This window comes from Oncorhynchus clarkii, chromosome 3 (genome assembly GCF_045791955.1).
Source record: "Oncorhynchus clarkii lewisi isolate Uvic-CL-2024 chromosome 3, UVic_Ocla_1.0, whole genome shotgun sequence".
Taxonomy (NCBI): domain Eukaryota; kingdom Metazoa; phylum Chordata; class Actinopteri; order Salmoniformes; family Salmonidae; genus Oncorhynchus; species Oncorhynchus clarkii.
In genome coordinates this window covers 36009375-36031609 of record NC_092149.1, presented here as the reverse complement: position 1 = coordinate 36031609, position 22235 = coordinate 36009375, and the positions used below count along the sequence as shown (strand labels likewise).

The window sequence follows — 22235 nt, the reverse complement described above, 5'->3', positions numbered from 1 at the left end:
TGTATTGAGAGGATGGCAGCTTACTGTATAAAACACATAAATTCACGGACTCTTGATGTTTTGTGTTTGTTCTTTGTTCTCACAGCACCTTGGACTATGTGCATGCTTCCCTTGCTTTGAATGATCTCGTTCTTCTACTTGTGGCAGCCGGGATTGTATGTGTGAGTGAGGTGGAGCGGGGCACAGTGGCCTTGATGAAGGGAGTATATTGTGTGCATGTGTGCGTGTGCCTGCGTACGTGCATGTGTGTGTGCCTGCATGCGTGCATGCGTGTCTATCTGCATGAGTGAGTGTGTGCCTGCGTGCAAGTTGGCGTGCATGTGCATGTCGAGGAGAATGGGTTTCAGACCGTGGTAATTCTGGTGAAGAGAGGCAGAGGAGGGGTGGGTGGAGGAAGGCGAGCTGAAGAAGACAATCTCAGTGCTGCAGCAGCATCACTGTGTGCTGTATCCATCAGGCTCCCTCCTCCTCCTCCTCCTTCTGCAGTCACTGCTGTTTAAAATGCACTGCCAGAGACACACACACACAGCCCCCACAGGAAATGGGTTCACTTCCTGGGTTGGCTGCTGGCTGCGCAGGAGTCCACTTTCTCATCCAAGATAGGATTAGCATGATATTACATGATTACACCACATGATTATATTAGCGTAGGAGGATGCAACCTGGGACTTCCCAATCAATTGCCTTATTCCCTATCTGACTTGTCAACACAATCACACACCCAATAAACAATTAATTTTCCACAGCAACATGGACCTGTATCAATATCCACTTCAATGGTCAAATGCAGATGAGACCAATGTGTAATGCCTAGATGTCATGTCCCATTTTATTAATGGTGCATTTCACATCTCAACACATTTTTACAGAAGAACAGCATTTTGATGTTTGTGTGACGCCGCGTGGTGTTCACGACCAACTCGGGTTGGTTACCTGTTCTGTTGCCATTGATAGCAGGGGTTGTTGGGATGTAATGCCTCGTGTTGCACGGCCAAGGCCTGTGGTCGGATATATTTCCCGGTCCTCAACGACGTGGCTAAAATAGCATGATCAATGGTGGGGGCGGATCCCCTCTCTAAGGCCACAGTGGAACTTGATAAGAGGGAAAATCAAACAGTGCTTTTAAAAAGACAGCGAGGGGGAGGACAGAAACAGCAAGAGAGAGAGAGAGAGAGAGAGAGAGAGAGATAGGGAGGGAGGCAGGGGAGAGAGACAGAGAGAGAGAGAGAGAGAGAGAGAGAGAGAGAGAGAGAGAGAGAGAGGGAGGGGAGAGAGACAGAGAGAGAGAGAGGAGGGAGGGAAGAGCACATTAAGGCAACTGATAAAAAATGACAAAGGATAGAGGATAGAAAACAGAGGGTAAATAAAGTGTTAGTTATTTGCCTCTTATTCAAAACAAGTAATCTGACACATCACATTAATAGTTGATATTGTATAGCATTATGGTGGGGATTGCGTGTGCTCATGATGTGGTCATTGGCCGTGAGGTAACAAAGCACTCCCCTTCAATCCCTGTGGTAAGGCAGTAAGGTTCTCGGTGCACACCAAACAGCTGACAATTAGCAAGGAGTCAATAATGTACTGGGAGCTAATTGAGCACAAGGGGTTGTGGTGTCAGTCAGTTGTGTAACACACCTTCACTGTTACGGCAAGCTAGCCCAACTACAGGACTTTTATAAATATAGTCTCTGTCGCGTTCCTGTATGAGTGGAATATTACAAAGTGTAAGGCATTGTGGTGAATACAAGTAGAATAGCTATTAAAAGCCCGCCCTGACTTTAGGACCAGCGTGTGTGTGTGTGTGTGTGTGTGTGCATGTGTGTTTTTGTGTTTCTGTTTTTGTGTGTGTATGTGTGTGTGAGTGCGTGTGTGTGTTTTGTGTGTGTGTGTGCACTACATTAGTTACTTGTGTATGAGTATGAATGAAGCCTAGAGGGTGACATTGATTCAAATGATTCATTGAAGTTCTGCTACAACCCTGAAGCAGTTATTGCAGTGTGAATAAAGAACCGCAATAGGACGTTTGACAAATGACAGAGAAGCCTCTTGAATGACTGGCTTACAGAGGACACCTTGTCTCTTGACCCTCCCTGCCTCTCAGATGGTAGAGATGGAGGGAGTATTGAGTATGACCCCTCTATTGTGACAAGAAGCATCTCAGAGCACTAGTCTAAGACACTGCAGAGAAGCTTAAAGAGGAAGGGGGCTCTATGGCCATGTCGTTGTCATATGGCGTTGTGTGTACTATACACATGTTCAATGCATATGCACTTTTAAATGTCTAACTATCTCTCCCAAAATAATGATTTAGTTGCTTGTCTTTTTTATGTGTGTGTGTGTGTGTGTGTGTGTGTGTGTGTGTGTGTGTGTGTGTGTGTGTGTGTGTGTGTGTGTGTGTGTGTGTGGTGTGTGGTGTGTGGTGTGTGGTGTGTGTGTGTATACAGTGCCTTCTATTTTGTGAAGTGCACCAGTTCCTCCTGCAGCAAAGCACCCCCACAACATGATGCTGCCACCCCTGTGCTTCACGGTTGGGATGGTGTTCTTCGGCTTGCAAGCCTCCCCCTTTTTCCTCCAAACATAACAATGGTCATTATGGCCAAACAGTTATATTTTTGTTTCATCAGACTGGAGGACATTTCTCCAAAAAGTATGATCTATGTCCCCATGTGCAGTTGCAAACCTTAGTCTGGCTTTTTTATGGCGGTTTTGGAGCAGAGGCTTCTTCCTTGCTGAGAGGCCTTTCAGGTTATGTCGATATAGGACTCGTTTTACTGTGGATATAGACACTTTCCTTTGCTGTTGTTCTGGGATTGGTTTGCACTTTTCGCACCAAAGTACGTTCATCTCTAGGAGACAGAATGCGTCTCCTTCCTGAGCGGTATGACAGCTGCATCGTCCCATGGTGTATATACTTGCGTACTATTGTTTGTACAGATGAACGTGGTACCTTCAGGTGTTTGGAAATTGCTCCCAAGGATGATCCAGACTTGTGGAGGTCTAAAATGTTTTTCCTAAGGTCTTGGCTGATTTCTTTTGATTTTCCAATGATGTTAAGTAAAGAGGCACTGAGTTTGAAGGTAGGCCTTGAAATACATCCACAGGTACACCTCCAATTGACTCAAATGATGTCAATTAGCCTCAGAAGCTTCTGAAGCCATGACATAATTTTCTGTAATTCTGAAACAAGTTTTAATGACTCCAACATAAGTGTATGTAAACTTCTGACTTCAAATGTGTATGTATATATATATATATCACATTTACATAAGTATTCAGACCCTTTGCTCAGTACTTTGTTGAAGTACCTTGTTGAAGTACCTTGGGCAGTCATTACAGCCTCGTGTTTTTTTTAGGTATGATGCTACAAGCTTGGCACACCTGGATTTGGGGAGTTTCTCCCATTCTTCTCTGCAGATCCTCTCAAGCTCTGTCAGGTTGGATGGGGAGCGTTGCTGCACAGCTATTTTCAGGCCTCTCCAGAGATGTTTGATCGGGCTCTGGCTGGGCCACTCAAGTACATTCAGAGACTTGTCCCGAAGCCACTTCTGAGTTGTCTTGGCTGTGTGCTTAGGGTCGTTGTCCTGTTGGAAGGTGAACCTTCACCCCAGTCTGAGGTCCTGAGAGCTCTGGAGCAGATTTTTAAAAAGTTTTTTATGATCTCTCTGTACTTTGCTTTGTTATTCTCTGCCTCGGTCCTGACTATTCTCCCAATCCTGGAAGCTGAAGAACATCCCCACAGCATGATGCTACCACCACCATGCTTCACAGTAGGGATGGTGCCTTCTGACTAACTCCAAGAGGGCTGCCTTTTACTGAGGAGTGGCTTCTGTCTGGCCACTCTACCATAAAGGCCTGATTGGTTTAGTGCTGCAGAGAAGGTTGTCCTTCAGGAAGGCTCCCCCCCCTGAGCTCTGTCAGAGTGACCATAGGGTTCTTGGTCACCTCCCTGACCAAGGCCTGATTGCTCAGTTTAGCTGGGCGGCCAGCTCTAGGAAGAGTCTTGGTGGTTCTAAACGTCTTTCATTTAAGAATGATGGAGGCCACTGTGTTCTTCGGGACCTTCAATGCTTCAGAAATGTTTTGGTACCATTCCCCAGATCTGTGCCTCGACACAATCCTGTCTCGGCGCTCTGCGGACAATTCCTTTGACCTCATCGCTTGGTCTTTGATCTGACATCCACTGTCAACTGTGGGACCTTACATAGACATGTGTGTGCCTTTCCAAATTATGTCCAATCAATTGAATTTACCACAGGTGGACTCCAATCAAGTTGCAGACACATCTCAAGGATGATCAATGGAAACAGGATGCACCTAAGCTCAATTTCGAAGTCTCACAGCAAAGGGTCTGAATTGTTGTGTAAAATAAGGTATTTATTTTGTCATTATCGGGTATTGTGTGTAGATTGCTGAAAAAAATACATATTGAATCAATTTTCGAACAAGGCTGTAACCTAACAAAATGTGGAAAAAGTCAAGGGGTCTGAATACTTTCTGAAGGCAGTGTGTATGTGTATGCTCAGGGAATCCATTGTGAGCTGGAGTGTGGTGTATCAGTGGGTACCGATTCAAGGCTTGTGGTTGATAAGACTCGGTGGCTTAAATCACTGGTACATCAGAAGTTAGGAAGAAGGCTTCTTCCCTATGCATGCAAAGCAAACACCCTCCCTATATCTAGGGCTTACTCACTGCAATGCAGATATGAATCTACCCACAACATAAATTGAATTCAAAGTGGCACAATTTAAAAGTAGTCTCATATTATCTAGGCCTCTTCGTTTAAATTCAACCTACCATAGTCTAAAGTCAATTTAGGCGGATCAAGAGATAACCCTAAATGTATCTTTCAAATCGGTGTGCTTATACAGCCTTCCTATGCTAGTGAGTCTACAAAAATAGGCCAACCTACCACGCAGATATTTTCTTTCACTGAAACAATATATTACTATTTTACCTTTAACACCACAAGTGAATTCCACTGTATCAAAAACAATAGAGTAGGTTACAAACATATCCTGTATTAATGCAACTAACAAATTAATACACTTTGCTTTTACCAATCATTACAGAATAAAAACGTAATTACACCTTCGTAAAGATTTTAATATAGCTAATACATGTTTAATTAATGATTTAAAAAAGTTTAAATGCCATGGTGTTGTAGCGAACGTATGGAACGGGAAGCTAACTGGGTCTCTGGAAAGGCAAAAAACACCGTATGCATCGCAACAATGGGGTAAACTCACTTTGTGGAATTTTAATATGGCTCATTAAACGAGGGCTACACTGCCCCATTCGAAAAGGAAGGTACGTCCCCGTGCTTCAACTAACTTCAGCCTCACCGTGCAATCCCATGGCCCCACTTCTGACACCGATATAGCTAATTTAGAGCGTGGGAAGCGAACCCGGGTCTCTGTGAAAGGTATACACCCTACGCATCTTGTCAATATGTTAACTCGGTGGGAATCGTATAGCGTGGGTCGCTACAGTAAATTACTTATAATTACGTTGGCCAATTAGAAGTTAGACTAGTTCATCTAGGCTATTTGTTTGGGATTTATCTGATTCCTCTGTCTGTAACTGCATGCATTCCAAACGGCTTCTATCTACGACGTGCGTAAGCAGGTTTGAGAACCTGTCTGAATTGAAATCCAAATGATAACACATTGATAGTCAATATGTTGGCGAATATACAAGCGTTGGGCCAACATGTCATGTCGTCGTGTATGTCAACCGAATATTTGATTTAGTATAGTATCAAGAACTTTGTGCTGATGGAGACAATAGTAAATAGTTCATTTAATGCGGGAGAGACCATCCACAGGCACTGAAAGGTGTATCCATGAAACGACCGAGGTGCAAACGTCTTGGTTTTGCTCCTAATGGAACACAGTCCAGGAAATAGGCTCTACTTAGGAGTTAAAGAAGCAATTGGAGGCTTTGCTTATCGTCATCGCTCGAGAGGAATCAAGCTCTTAGTGCATTGAATACTTGGTAGACCGATGACTATCCCTGTGTCACAGTGGTTTCGACTCACTCAATCATATGCACTTCAACATACAGCGCATGCTTTCACCTTTTGCGTTCGCCTATTCTTCGGGAGTGCTTCCAGGATATGTTTTGATCACACACTTGCACACAGGTACGTAACAATATTAGATTACATTGATGTTTCGCTTCCGTGTGTTTGGTGAGGGTTCGGAATGGCAGCCGAGTCGAAGAGTAGGAGTTGGAGCAAATACGAACCTATTAATTTAACCTACGTGAGACTATATCAAACAAACACAACAAACATTCCATTATCAATAGTCTGGATCTATAACAACATGCGTACGTGGTTTATATCATATGGGTTGGATAGAGCTGCCCTAATATAGGCTACCTTTGCTTTGTCATATTCTTGAAATGTGAAGTTGAAAAGGTTGCTCTGTAATCATGCAACATCAAAACCCCAAAGGGATTAATCCGATTGGAGGAACGTTATTGGAAGTGCATGGTTGACTAGATTCATGTTTGTTGTTTTTATAATCGTAGTCAATTATTAAATGGATATTTAATCGACTTTGTTGTTTGTTCCTTAAAACAGGCAGAGACAGATGAAAGCACATCCATATTAGGAAGTCCAATGTCCTACACATAGGTCTAATGGACATGCCATAGCTGTCATTTAGTTAGAGGAACATGACACACATTTCGTGCGTTCATAATAACTGATTTTGAGCTCGCCGACTCTAAAGTCGCCAACATGTTAAATAGCCTACCAACAAAATTAGTTGGAGCTCATTACAAATTCGACTCTGTGGTGGGGGGGATGCAAAACATGTGGCGGGGGTGTGGAGTCGAAAGATGCTGGGTGGGGGGTGTCGGAATCAGATGGAGCACAACTTTTGAACTACGTGTCTTATTGTCCTTTATAAACTTCAATGCGCCATTGTAGACGGAGGTCCTATGCTCTATATGGGGAAGCCTAAACAAACAACTATTCTCCCGTTCTCCTATGCAATGGAGATGTGTGTGACATTGTGGAAGGAAAGAAAGCAGGAGGGCTGTGACGTCACAATCACAAAGTAGTGTCCACGTAGGGCAAGGGAGCAAATCACACGTCTGCGCACAGATGTCTGGTAGAAACAATTAGGCTACGCTTAGCCTATTCAAACCTCATATATTTTTTAAAAATATATATATTTTTTTAACATGTATTTACTTATTTGACTGGTTTTATTTACTAGCAGACTACAAAGATTAACATTCGGTAAAGGCTATAGGCACAATACCCAAATAAATTGCCGTACAGGCTAACAAATGAAATATGAAGTTCCAAGCTATTTAAGCCAGCTGTAGGTTAGTATGCGACGCATAACGTTGCAGGGACGTCACGCCGGTGCTCTACATTCTTAGCGCAAGTCACACGAGAGGGGAAGAGAGCCGGTGACAGAGGGTGACAGACAGGGACAGAGAGCATTGAACCTGTACAGTCCTACGGCAACGAGACCACCGCGAGTAAAATACGCCAGAAACGTGCCGTGCAATGTAAATAAGTCATTAATAGAATCAAAAGATGAGTGGAACCGGCACTCTCAAAATATAGTGCCCCAAGTAGCCTTAGGCCTATCTGGAGTAATTCCCTCATATTGCATAACCATACCTCTCCTAAGGGGAAAACGGTTGTCTACTGTCTTACTGGGAAAGGAAGTCGTTAAATACATATTATTGTTGCTGGTTGCAGGTCGGAATGGTATTATAGCCTCAGACAAACGTATTTGACTCCGTGTGAATACAGTGTTACTTGATGAGGAATGGGAGTGGCCATTCAATTAGGCTACTATTTTGTTTTATTTGCCTGTGCCCTGATTTGAAGAATGTCATAATATCAAAACATGGCTGTTTTGTTTCGAGGACATTGCAACAACGTATAAGTAAGTATAAGTATAGCAGTGAATTACATTACTACATTTCGTTGGCAATGTAGCGTAAAATCAGAGTTGAGTGTTTTGAATGACCCTGCGTGCTGAAAAAAAAGTTACGATATAGTTAGAAACTTGAAAGGTGGAAAATAACTTGACGTATTTGATACAAAGCAGGCCAATAACGGTGCAGAATGAAGCATTGGGGACAGTGTCCTTAGACTTCCCACGTGTTTTACAGGATGCAGTTGTTGTTGTCTCTGGCGGCGTCAGGTTTCAGACGTATAGGAAAATTGTATTCACCTTTCAAAAGTCCGCTGATGAAAATAGTTTTTTTTCTTTTAGATACACAAAATCATCCGTGACATTTGGACATGATCGTAACACACGACGTAGCCTAATTGTATTCTCCCTCAGAATTGAGTAGCCAACGAAATTAGAATGATAATCCACTGGAGCGCCACCTGTCGTAATAGGCCTACATATTATTTTCAAATTCATTACAGTTAAAAACGTTTCAATCCAACCTTTTAATGCGAGTAAATTACATGTTGCATAAAAACATGTCATGACAGGCCTGATGGAAACATCACATTTGTTGGTAAGCTTTCTAAATGTTAACTAAACAAATACACTAAGGCATGGTGGGATCTTTTTGTGTTGGCACAATTAATGATGCGAGTAATGGCTCTGGGAACGCTTTTGTGCGCAAATATTGGTATAATAACCTTTATATCGAAGTACATTTGGAGTCACGAAATGACATGTTATTTGATGCTCCCACTACGATTCGGCAACGCATGCAGTTTCTTAGGCTACAGATGAAATAACAGGTTGGTGAAAGTGCAAGGTGGCAAGCTTGATGCACTTTTCCAATAAATATCGAGGGTCTTATTCTGGTGACAGGATGATCAATACTTGGCTGCAGTTTGACAAATAAAACTATTCGTTAAACTCGCTCTTTTGTCTGTACTAATCTCATCATGTGGACCATACGTGCCCTCTTGACTTTTTTTTTTAAGTAAGGAGGTCAGTTAAAGAACGAATTCCTATTTTCAATGAAGGTTTAAGAACAAGGAACACAGCAGCAGAACGACAGATTTTTGCTATGTCAGCTCGGGCCTTCGATCTTGCAACCTTTCGGTTACTAGTCCAACGCTCTAACCACTAGGATACCTGCCACCCCTACACGCAAGATGTTGGCTAGAGCACATGTGAGTGTGCCAATACCGGAGTGGGCACATTAGCTAAATAAAGCAAAAACAAAGAATGTGACAAAACCATCAGTAGAGTTGAAAATGCGATGGAAACCCATTTCATTTGTATTTTTTATTAGGTACATGGGAATTTAACTGCAAAAGTTATTTTTATGTGCACTACTTTTATGTGCACAAACACTTTTATGGTTACTACATGATTCCATGTGTGTTATTTCACAGTTTTGATGTCTTCGCTATTATTCTGCAACGTAGAAAATAATAACAACATAAAGAAAAACCCCTTGAATGAGTAGGTGTGTCCAAACCCCTGACTGGTACTGTATATAAATGTTCAGAGTCTTGTGATGACATGCATGTGCATGTGGCATCTCCAAATCTCACAAATATAAGTTTAAATATATGAAAATAGGAACACGGTGGCCATGTTTAACATGCTTTCTACATCTTGATTAAATATCTATTTATTTAAAGATCCACATTGTAGCAACATACTGTACCATGATCCACAGCTGATCATGTTGGGGCAACAAAAATGCACAGCTTCACAGAAGAAAGCCACTGGTGGAAAAGCCCTGTTGCAATGAAGTCACACAGTAGCACATACATGACCCAACAGAGTTTGTATTTGATTGGGAAAGAGGGATACCTAGTCAGTTGCTCAACTGAATGCGTTCAACCGAAATGTGTCTTCCGCATTTAACCCAAACCCTCATAATCAGAGATGTGCGGGGGGCTGCCTTTAAAAACAACCACGTCATGGGCATCCAGGGAGCAGTTGTTAATGTCTTGCTCAAGGGCAGAATGGCAGATTTGTCCAACTCGCTGGCTCAGGGAGTTACTGGCCCAATGCTTTTAACCACCAGGCTACCTGCCTTTTACCATCATGCTTTAAAAAAAAAATCTTGACTCCAAATGAATAAATTGAAATGTTAGTCTTCCTTAAGTAGATTGTGTGCTTACTTTACTTTCCATCTCTTGGCCTATCACACTTAAACTTTACACACTGTACCATGAAATGTCTTTCAAAGACGTTTTGTCATAGTTCCCCCTCCCGTTCTCTATCTGTAGGAGTCAAATTAGTGATTTCATTTTTTGAGCCGAATGTGTTCTATGTGAAACAATGAGGACAAGGCAGGCCTTTGTGGTGGCTGCAATGCATTTTTTACCCATGTGAATGGTGCCTCACATTCCACAGCAGCAGGCCCTAGCTGAATCGCACCAGGCCCTAGCTGAATGGCACCAGTAACTCCCTCTGCTGTTTTCATTACTGATTACTCCTATTGGGCTTTTTGAACAACACACACACACACACACACACACACACACACACACACACACACACACACACACAGGGGTCATACACATCTTACTATATTTTATATCATCACATTATGGAAGATCCATAGAACCCCATTTGGTTATGCATCTTAATTTCCTGTGTATCCTGTCTCTTTGTCCGGATAACCTGAGGTGCAACACTCAACAGTTGTGTGTCTTTTGTTTCCTCAATTTTTGTCTACCCTGGCAACACCTTAATGGGCTAGGCTGATGTGGTAAACACACCACACCTCTACTACATTCTAGGAGATTTAAGATACGTAATGTTGTTGCATAACCTGTATCCAGAGTAGAAAATACTTCCTATAGTCTTTTATCCATACACACAGTGTTGACTCGTTTTTTTGTGTGGCTCACTTGGTTTGGGTAAAACAGCTAAAACAGCTATTTGTTTTTATTAAATTAATTTACTCTAATGGAATCTGTACCTGGCGGCTGTCTACAGACAATCCCATAATTAGTTTATCGGCAGACTGATAGGTAGTGGTACCTGGCTGTGTTAGTTTGTGGCCATGGCATTGATTTAAGCTGCACAGTAAGACTCCTCCTGTGAAAGGGCAGTCTCTCTCTGCCAGTTCAGAAAGACTGTGGCTCCTGGATTAAATTATAAATGAGCCCCTCCATAGGAAACTCATTGCTTATGTCCTCAGTATAATCAAAAGGAATGTATTTGGCAAAAAGACTGACTGCAGACCCTTTTAAGGCACTGCTGTATCTTCTCTCATCATCACTACACACACACACACACACACACACATGTGTTTTCTCCTAATTCTGAGCAAAGGGTAACAGGTGGGTGTGTAATCCCCATATTTGGGTCACACCTGCAACCCCATGGCTGGATCAATGAAATGCCATGCTACGTAAGCATGGGCTTGATAGTAAGCTATCTAGCAAGATATCTGGCCAAATTAGACCCGAAGAAAATGATTTAGTCATCGTGGGATTAGGGGTTAGAGGAGAGGAGCGGGGTTGGAATGAGGTCGGGGGGAGGCTGGGGCCCGAGGGATTTAACATGGCACATTTGAGACTGCATGGTTAGCTAGTCAAGAGGCTGTGCTATTGTGATGGGGTAACATGTAATAGGGTGTATTGGTAACACTTGATAACACACCTTCATGAATAAGCATAAAAAATAACATTTTCATTATTTGTTAGAAGCATTGTCAAAAAGTTGTGTTTCAGGGACTGTTGTAGTGAGACTGATTTTGGAATGCTGAATCTGAGATTGAATGAGGAGTTTCAACGGAACATTTGATTGGGTGATTTCGAGACTACATAGTGTGTGTTTAGTGTCCTTCTGACACATAAATGCTTCCCTTCCAATTAACACATCATGCCTATTATTGGCCATTCGTCTCACATGAGAGAGTGAGAGAGAATGCTTGAACAACACCATGTTGATTATGCATCTGCCCCACTCCTGGCGAGTCAATAACTTAACCCCCACAGCAGATTTTTTTTATTTTTTTATTTATTTTTTTTTTACCTTTATTTAACCAGGCAAGTCAGTTAAGAACAAATTCTTATTTTCGATGACGGCCTAGGAACAGTGGGTTAACTGCCTGTTCAGGGGCAGAACGACAGATATGTACCTTGTCAGCTCGGGGGTTTGAACTTGCAACCTTCCGGTTACTAGTCCAACGCTCTAACCACTAGGCTACCCTGCCGCCCCAGATCACAAATACATTCATAAAACACTCCTTTGATTAATACTCACAGTCATTATTTGAATCCCCATCGGTTGTGGTATGCTGTAGTAAAGGAACATATGTCTAATAGATTTTTTTGCCTGCTCTGTGAACCAATGGTGGCATTGTTGCTCTGATTGCTAAGGGATTAAAGAAGAGAAATACGATTAGGGAGAAGTAGCCCTGAGTCACGTGGATGCAATCAGGGATTGGAAAGATACTCTCTGTGTGTGTGTGTGTGTGTGTGCGCTGGGGCGAGCTCATTGTCCAGCCCAGATGTCACTAGCGACTAGCTCACTGGTATTATCGATCCCCTTTTTTTATAGACCCACTGCTCAATAGAATAATGGCATTATAAGCAGACGTTGAGTTGAATAAGACCAACATGATACAGTTAAAAAATGACTGTGATGAAACGCTCGCTAATAGAATCATATTTTGTCTTTGATCAGTTACCTTCTTCCATTGCCTTTTTTAATTCAAATGACAAAGGTCATCAAATGAAATTGATTGAATTAGGCCTTTAGCTTTTGAACATTACTTTTCCATCAACAAAGAAAACCTTTTGGTAAAAAGTCCCGGTTGATCAAATGATAATCATTAAATCAATAATAAGTGGGATATGAACGAGGTCATTGCTCCTGTTTTGTCTACATTAACAGGTAATATGTCCTCGATATGTTTGTTTTAGCCTTTGGTATCTCTCTATGCAGATACAGATAAAAACATAGGTTGTCTATCATCCCATCTGGTAGTGACTGTCTTGACCGCATCCAATCGATGTACAGAAGCTAGCCAAGCTAGCAACTTAGGCTAATTGACGCTATTCTGTTGCACTTCCCCTTCCTTGTCCACAACAACTCCATTCAGATGAAATAACAGCCTACCCGGTGGCTGCTCGTTGTAGCCTACTCCTTCTCATTTAACTAACTTAATTCTGTCCTTTTAATTCCATTTTTGCATTGATTAGAGATCTCTCACGTCGGCTGCTACACATGGAGCCACTGACGGTACCACTTTGATTTGCCAACAATAACAACAAACGTGTGACATCTCTGTAGGTTTCGCAAGTGTTCAAACACTAATGTCCGTTCGGGTGTTCAAATAACCGTGCCCATCTCTACCTAACACTAGTAGTGGCCTGACACTATTCATCCTGACACTGCCTTCCACTGGCCATGCCTCTGCATCTGTCTCTGCTGTGTGACGGAGGCTGTGGCCTTCCTCACGACCTTGTTCATATTTGATGAGCCACCGCGAGTCGCTAAGCCCCAGCCAGCTCTAAACACCCAACCGTAAGGTCTGAAGAGAGGAGAGGTGGAGGGTGGGAGGGGTAGAGAGGTGGAGGGATAGAAGGGTGAAGGGGTGGAGAGATGAGGACACTACGAACTTAATCCAAACCCTGTGTTCTGAAGGTCAACAAAGTGGGGTGGGGGGGGGGTCGGGGCAACGATGGCTTCAGCCTATATCTCATTCGAATCTCGAGAGGCGACCCCCTTTTTTAAAAACAACGCTGGTTTAAAAACACATGCTACTGTTTTTCTGCCACAAAAGTGGTGCTTTGATTTTCCTTCGAATCCCAGTCGGGTACTAGAGCTCGTATACTTGTAAGCAAACACGTTTTTTAGCTGAGATTTATGTACAGTGGGACAACTAGCTGGCATGTTATTTCTGCTGGTCCATGAAGTGAACAGCAGGAGACGTGGTCCTGCTGTGAGTGAGGCTGCTTCGTGGTGGTTAGTGAATGCTCTTATTAGATTAGATTAGCACGGCATCGTAGGCTGGACAGGCTCACACAAAGACCACACCCAATAGTCACAGTCACACATACAAACAGCCCAGCAGACTCATTGAAGCATATTTAAAGTGGCTATACAGAACTTTTGCCTCTGGGTTGCTCTTGAGCCAAAAGGGGTCACGTAAAACAGACGGAAATATTGTCAAGAAAATACCTAATTGGAAAGAAAGGGGCATATATTTCCACACCAGTGAGCCAAAACATATGTTGTTTACCGAAAACAAAGGATCTGCTTCGTCATCCCTAATAATTGTGGATGACAAGTAACTCGAAATAGAACAGAGTTATGTCTCTGCTTTCCACTTAACTTGAGTTCTACGAGGATGATCTAGTTTCTAGACGAGGACCCTGGGTAGATGTGTGCTTTAAGAGTGGAACAGGATGGATGTAGGCCTAGTTATTGTGCTCTTTGAAGCCTGGTGATGTTCGATGTCTGAATGACTTAGGGAAACAAGCTGGAAATGTCTCTGGGCTACAGCTGATCATTCACTAAAGAGGACCTGATCGTTAGCCACTGATGTCAACCCAACCTTGCATGACGGAGGGCGATATTTATGTTCCTATTTGTATGGGTGTGTATTGGGTTGTGTGTGTGTGTACATGCGTGTGTGTGTGCGTCCGTGCTTGCTTGTGTGTGTGTGTGAGGGAGGGGTCCCCCAGTAGCCAGGCCCAGCTGTGTTTAAACACATTGCTTCACTAGAAGTGTGTTTCTGTGTTCCTACGTACGCAAGTGTGTAATAAAGTAATAAAGTGATAATTAATGTTGCTTTCATGCACATTATAGTATTCCCCCCCCCCCCCCCAAAAGAAAACCTGAAATATGTGTTATGGTTGTGTTCTCTCTTAGTAAGCATCTCTCTCACAAAGCTACTCATGTGGAAAAGCCAGACGGAGGGAGAGATAGTCTAGGATGGTTATTTGATTTCTCTGTCTCTGTCAGCAGCTGTGTCTGCATTCTCAGAATGAGGGAGAGAGATGGAGGCAAGGAAAGGGAGAGAGAGGGAGAGAGAGAGAGAGAATCCATATTTATGCTTATTTATTTTAACTTTTGTACTTGAACTATTTCTACATCGTTACAGCACTATATATAGACATATGACACTTTTATTGTTTATTTCACTTTTGTTAATTATCTATTTAGCTAAACATATGTTTCCCATGCCAATAAACCCCCTTAAATTGAAATTCAGAGAGAGAGCGAGCTGTGGAGAAGGGAGACAGGGGCAGACTGGTTTTGAGGTCACTGAGGATGGTGGTGAGGATGATGACTGCCAGGGGCTAATGAACTTGCCCCATAGCCATGTGTGGAGCTGAATGTAAAGCTGGACAGAGGTAGCTACCACATGATCCACTGCCTTTGCTGGCCTCTCTCCACTACATCAGCCAAGGCAATGAAACAAAATTAAAGATCGCTGCTTCCTGAGTGGCTGTTCTCTTCCACCCCCCCATCCTCTCTCTTTGTCTCTGTCCCTGTCCCTCCCTTTCTCTCTCTCTCTCATTGCTGAAAGGCTGCACTATTGTCCCAAACTAGGCTTAATCTGAGTCTGGGAAACGGACCCTCAATGTTTTCCACCTTCCTCTAGTCCAGATTCTGTCTTCTACCCTCTGCCTTCCATGGGCTACTGCTGCCAGCGGCCAGTGTTATCCACTGGGAATGCACGTTTCCCAGCTGCTGCCTCTATACCTCTTGCCCTGGGTGTAGCTTGTTGGTGTAGTAGCGGTTCAGAGAGGGGAAACCAAAGTCAGGGAGCTCTTAGCAATGACCCCCAACCCCCCCACTCGCCCCTCCTCATTGGTCCTTGGTGTTTTGTAAAGACCTAGATCTCCTTGCACTCCCCCATACGCTCCCCTACCCCGCTGACCTCGGTGTCCTGTTCCCACATTATATCCAGATGTGTGTGTGTGTGTGTGTGTGTGTGTGTGTGTGTGTGTGTGTTTGGGAGGGAGGGAGGGGCCCCCCAGTAGCCAGGCCCAGACTCAGATTATCTGAAGCTGCTATTAAACACACTCATTCACTAGACTTCTCTGTTGACCCTACTACTGAGAGAACGGAAGTCAGATGTCATCATGGTGAACTGACTACCATGCCCTCTTACACCACTTTCAATTTCCATGTATTTCCATGGATTTCCATTTAAATAAACACTTTACATTTTCCAGGGTCAAGAAGGAACCTGCCAGTAAGCATTTCGTTGGAAGTTGTATAGTTGTATACCATGTATGTGTGTGTGTGTGTGTATATATATATATATATATATATATATATATATATATATATATATATACCAATAAACTACCCAGAGTATTTGCAGTGACCCTTTTTTGCACTAATCTCTTTTGACTCATCAAATATGCTGCTGTTACTGTTTATTATCTATCCCAATGCCTAGTAACTTTATCCCTACCTATATGTACATATCTACCTCAATTATATATATATATATATATATATATATACTGTATATAAAAGCGTACTTCCTTCCTCCCTTCATTGTAGTAATCACTTATCTGGCATGACAAGTGGTGAATGGAACTCTTGCTGTCACAATTAATGTCAGACCAGTGATAACTTCAAGGGTGGGAGAAAGGGTATATATTTTTTTAAGTATTCAAACAGGGCCCTGGAGATATCTAACCTAGCTTCTCTTAGCTCTACTGGGTTATAACACTTTAGGAATCACAATAAACACTTTGTAGTGATCTTGTTTTGTTTCTGTGATGCACTGTAACTGAACTAACTTCAAATAACATAATAATAATTATATATTTTTTATATAGAAAAATAATAAATGAGGTATAAATAGAAGTATAACAACACATGGAATAAACACACAATGAATAACTTGGCTATATACATAGGTTACCAGTACTGAGTTGATGTGTGGGGGTACGAGGTAATTGAGGTAGATATGTACATATAGGTAGGGATAAAGTTACTAGGCATTGGGATAGATAATAAACAGTAACAGCAGCATATTTGACGAGTCAAAGAGATTAGTGCAAAAAAGGGTCACTGCAAATACTCTGGGTAGTTTATTGGTTAACTATTTAACCAACTATTTAGCAGTCTTATAGCTTGGGTGTAGACGCTCTTCGGGGTCCTGTTGGTTCCAGACTTGGTGCATCGGTACCACTTTCCGTGCGGTAGCAGAGAGAACAGTCTATGACTTGGGTGGCTGGATTCTTTGACAATTTTTAGGGCCTTCCTCTGACACTGCCTGGTATAGAGGTCCTGGATGGCAGGAAGCTTGGTCCCAGTGATGTACTGGGCCGCACGCACTACCTTCTGCAGCACCTTGCAGTCAGATGCCAAACAGTTGCCCTACCAAGTGGCGATGCAGCCAGTCAAGATGCTCTCAATGGTACAGCTGTAGAACTTTTTGAGGATCTGAGGGCCTGTGCTGAATCTTTTCAGGCTTCTGAGGGGGAAGAGTCTTTGTCGTGGCCTCTTCACGACTGTGTTGATGTGTGTGGACCATGATAGTTCCTTAGTAATGTGGACACAAGAAATTGAAGCTCTCGACCTGTTCCACAAAATCCCCATCGATGTGGATGGGGTGTGTTCGGCCCTCTGATTCCACATCCGACGAGTCGGTGTAGTATGACTCGATCTTGGCCCTGTATTGACACTTTGCCTTTTTGATGGTTTGTCGGAGGGCGTAGCAGGATTTCTTATAAGAGTCTGGATTAGTGTCCTGCTCATTGAAAGTGGCAGCTCTAGCCTTTATCTCAGTGCGGATGTTGCCTGTAATCCAAGGCTTCTGGTTGGGATATGTACTGTATCTATGGTCACTGTGGGAACAACGTCGTTGATACAGTAATTAATGAAGCCGGTGACTGATGTGGTGAACTCCTCAATGCCATCGGATGAATCCCAGAACATATTCCAGTCTGTGCTAGCGAAACAGTCCTGTAGCTTAGTATCCGCTTCATCAGACCACTTTCGTATTGAGCGGGTCACTTGTACTTCTTGTTTCAGTTTTTGCATGTAAGCAGGTATCAGGAGGATAGTTATGATCAGATTTGCCAAAAGGAGGGCGAGGGAGAGCTTGTATGCGTCTTTGTGTGTACAGTGAAGGTGATCTAGAGTTTTTTTCGCCTCCAGTTGGACAGGTCATGTGCTGGTAAAAATGAGGTAAAACGTATTTCAGTTTTCCTGCATTAAAGTCACCGGCCACTAGGAGCACCGCCTCTGGGTGAGCATTTTCTTGTTTGCTTATGGCCCTATGCAGCTCGTTGAGTGTGGTCTTAGTGCCAGCATCGGTTTGGTGGTAAATATATTATATATAATAATATAATTATATATAATAATACAAATATTTCCATGAGAATCGTAGAAATTCAGTTGTTTGGTCTCCAGCATTGCTTCAAGTTGGACCTATGTCACCACAGGAAAACCGTGCCATGCAAAAAAACGACATTTTGTTTTTGCTGAGCCCACATATGAATGGAATCTAATAGACTTCGGAGAATCAGGGCTCGTTGTCAGAATATTATTGATTAGAGGTGACACACACACACACACACACACACAGACAGACTCTCTCTAATACCACTATCTTGCTCGGGAATGATTGTTGTCATGGTATTCCCATAACAAAGTCAACGAGACAGAGGCTCTTTGCTCTTGAGGCTCCTGGCCGTGATAATCTAATCCCTGGCCACAGAACTCTATTTAAAGAGCAAACTAATCTCATCAGATTATACCTTGCCGACTAGCACAAAATCACCCAATTCATGCCCCATGACCGTGGGTGGAGAAATCTGTTCACCGCCATAACCGAGGGAAGCTACAAGAGGGCCGTGTTCATTTGAGCATGAAGCATAAAATGTTTTAAAACATTCAGTAACAGAAAACAAAAAATGTCTGTTTCTTATTGGACAAGTCGAGGTAGTCCCTCCCTGGTTCAGTCTGTCTTCTCCTGTTCGGTGCCTAATGAACACGACCCTCGCTGTTAAGGCAGAAAGGGAGTCAGTTTACAGGGGGCTGCAGACAGGTGTCATTGGCCCAGATAATGCTAGCGGACAATTGTGATGTGAACACTTGTACTGTCTGCAGCCTGTTCTGTTGTGCTGCTGTTAGAGTGCTTCTTTGTCTCTGTGGATCTTTATAGTCAGTGTACCACCACTACCTTATACTGTATGTCTTCAGCTGTGCCAATATGTTATTCTCTCCTCTCCTCGGTGCTCGTCTATTCTGGTATAAATCACCTAATTCTGTGCAGTGCAGACATCACTGACATGAGTTCTGTGTAGGCTAGTGTATTGCTCTGTGCAGGGTGCTGTAGCACAGAGCTGCTCTGTGTGTTGTGTTTCACTGTGCAGTCCCATGCTGCTGATTTACACAGAATACACACCCACACTACGCCCTTCTCTGTGCTTATGGACGCACACACTACCGGTCAAAAGTTTTAGAACACCTACTCATTCCAGGGTTTTTCTTATTTTTTTACGATTTTCTACACTGTAGAATAGTAGTGAAGACATCAACACAATGAAATAACACCTATGGAATCATGTAGTAACCAAAAAAGTGTTCAACAAATCTAAATGTATCTTATATTTGATATTCTTCAAATAGCCAGAAGATAGCCCTATTTGGTCTTCACTATTATTCTACAATGTAGAAAATAGTATAACATTAAGAAAAACCTTTTGAATGAGTAGGTGTTCTAAAACTTTTGACCAGTAGTGTACGTGTATATAAGACAAACACACAGACATACAGATGTTTCTCACAGCAGAAAAATAATCCTGCAGCAACAGGCAATGTGAATTATTGTGTGGATTATAATAAATTGACATTTTTGTAGGGGTTGATACATTTTTTGTTAAGAGATATCAAGTCTGACATTATATATATATATATATATATATACAGTGGGGCAAAAAAGTATTTAGTCAGCCACCAATTGGGCAAGGTCTCCCACTTAAAACGATGAGAGAGGCCTGTAATTTTCATCATAGGTACACTTCAAATATGACAGACAAAATGAGGGAAAAAAATCCAGAAAATCCCATTGTAGAATTTATGAATTTATTTACAAATTATGGTGGAAAATAAGTATTTGGTCACCTACAAACAAGCAAGATTTCTGGCTCTCACAGACCTGTAACTTCTTCTTTAAGAGGCTCCTCTGTCCTCCATTCGTTACCTGTATTAATGGCACCTGTTTGAACTTGTTATCAGTATAAAAGACACCTGTCCACAACCTCAAACAGTCACACTCCAAACTCCACTGTGGCCAAGACCAAAGAGCTGTCAAAGGACACCAGAAACAAAATTGTAGACTTGCACCAGGCTGTGAAGACTGAATCTGCAATAGGTAAGCAGCTTGGTTTGAAGAAATCAACTGTGGGAGCAATTATTAGGAAATGGAAGACATACAAGACCACTGATAATCTCCCTCGATCTGGGGCTCCACGCAAGATCTCACCCCGTAGGGTCAAAATGATCACAAGAACGGTGAGCAAAAATCCCAGAACCACACGGGGTACCTAGTGAATGACCTGCAGAGAGCTGGGACCAAAGTAACAAAGCCTACCATCAGTAACACACTACGCCGCCAGGGACTCAAATCCTGCAGTGCCAAACGTGTCCCCCTGCTTAAGCCAGTACATGTCCAGGCCCGTCTGAAGTTTGCTAGAGAGCATTTGGATTATCCAGAAGATTGGGAGAATGTCATATGGTCAGCTGAAACCAAAATATTACTTTTTGGTAAAAACTCAACTCGTCGTGTTTGGAGGAATGGAAGAATGCTGAGTTGCATCCAAAGAACACCATACCTACTGTGAAGCATGGGGGTGGAAACATCATGCTTTGGGGCTGTTTTTCTGCACACCCAATTTTTCAGTTTTTGATTTGTTAAAAAAGTTTGAAATATCCAATAAATGTCGTTCCACTTTATGATTGTGTCCCACTTGTTGTTGATTCTTCACAAAATAATACAGTTTTATATCTTTATGTTTGAAGCCTGAAATGTGGCAAAAGGTCGCAAAGTTCAAGGGGGCCGAATACTTTCACAAGGCACTGTAATTGTACCTTTTGATTCAACAGGGAGTCCCATTGAGACCGAGGTCTTTTTCACAAGGGAGGCCCAACATTTTATAATTTCTACACATTTTAGAAAATAAAAGAGAATTTAAAAAATACAAGTGCACAGGGCACAGGACATAGGTTGATTTTTGGATTGGGCGACAGTATTCCAGAAGCACTGGTAGTCGCTGTAGGATACACTATGGCTCTAGTGTACTCTGGCGCAGGAAGGTTGTGGCTCCTAGTCAACAGTAACTAATAAGCAGACCAGCCCAGGTTCCTCTCTCTCTCTCTCTCTCTTAGAGAACAAAGCAAGGTGGAGACCTCGAGGGGCTCGAGGCAGACCAATGTATCGTGCTGGTCATTCTGGATCAGACACGTCCTCTGAAACCACCTGTGACAGACATCACTACGTCCTTACTTCTGCTTGTTTTTAACCTCGTATATCTGAACGTTGACCTTTTAGCATTTCAAGTGGAAGGGGCCTCCAAATCAAACCATTTGAATGTATCTGTATTAGCAAATCCCACGCAACATGAGGAGACATTTGGGTAGATGCAGTATCAAACTATGCAGAGTCATGATGTTAGATACTAACACACAGTGACTCTGGTGTTATTCTGTGTTGCCTTTGGGATGCAGAAAGAGACTCCTGTCTTCAACATGCATGTAGCACCCATAAGCCATAAGCTGACAGAAAGAGGAAGCCTCTGAAATTCTAATCCTATCAGATTCTCCCCCATAGGAGCTTTCTGGGCTAGGAGTATTTGGCGATTGGAGAGCATGTAGCATTTCCTTGCTGTGGTTGGAGCCTGCGGTTCACCCTCTCTCTATCTCTCTTGCTCAACCATTCACATAATCTCTTGTTTTGTCTTTATCTCGTTTCTCATACTATTTTTATCTATATATATATATAACTATTTTTATCTATATATATATATATATATATCTATCTATCTCACTCGCTCACGCTCTCTCTCTTTTCAGAGGGAGCTTTCATTCTTAGTTTATACTTTCCACTTGGGGAGTTAACAACCAAGGCTGATGTTCACCAGCGGGAATCAGTCAGCCCTGTAAAGACATGACACAGATGTCCATGGTTCTGCTATCAATCACATCATTGTAATGTCTCAGAGGCAGTTTGAAGGAACTATTTTACATGTTGATTCCTTGTAAACAGACCTGGGTTCAAATACTATTTTAAATCATTTCAAATACTTTATCTGAGCTTGATTGATCTTGGCTGCC

General features: G+C 42.5%; 1 protein-coding gene across 3 annotated transcripts in view; it reads left to right on the top strand.

The window, feature by feature from the left end:
* The first annotated feature begins 5970 nt into the window (after positions 1 to 5970).
* The window catches only part of LOC139394473 (zinc finger protein 516-like), a 67963-nt gene continuing 51698 nt past the window's right edge, over positions 5971 to 22235 (top strand). For 2 of the 3 annotated variants that reach the window (XM_071142563.1, XM_071142546.1), the window contains exon 1: positions 6027 to 6142. The gene's annotated coding sequence lies outside the window, so the exon portion shown is untranslated. Of the gene's footprint in view, positions 6143 to 22235 lie in introns of all 3 variants that reach the window. The other variant, XM_071142554.1, reaches the window with a different exon arrangement.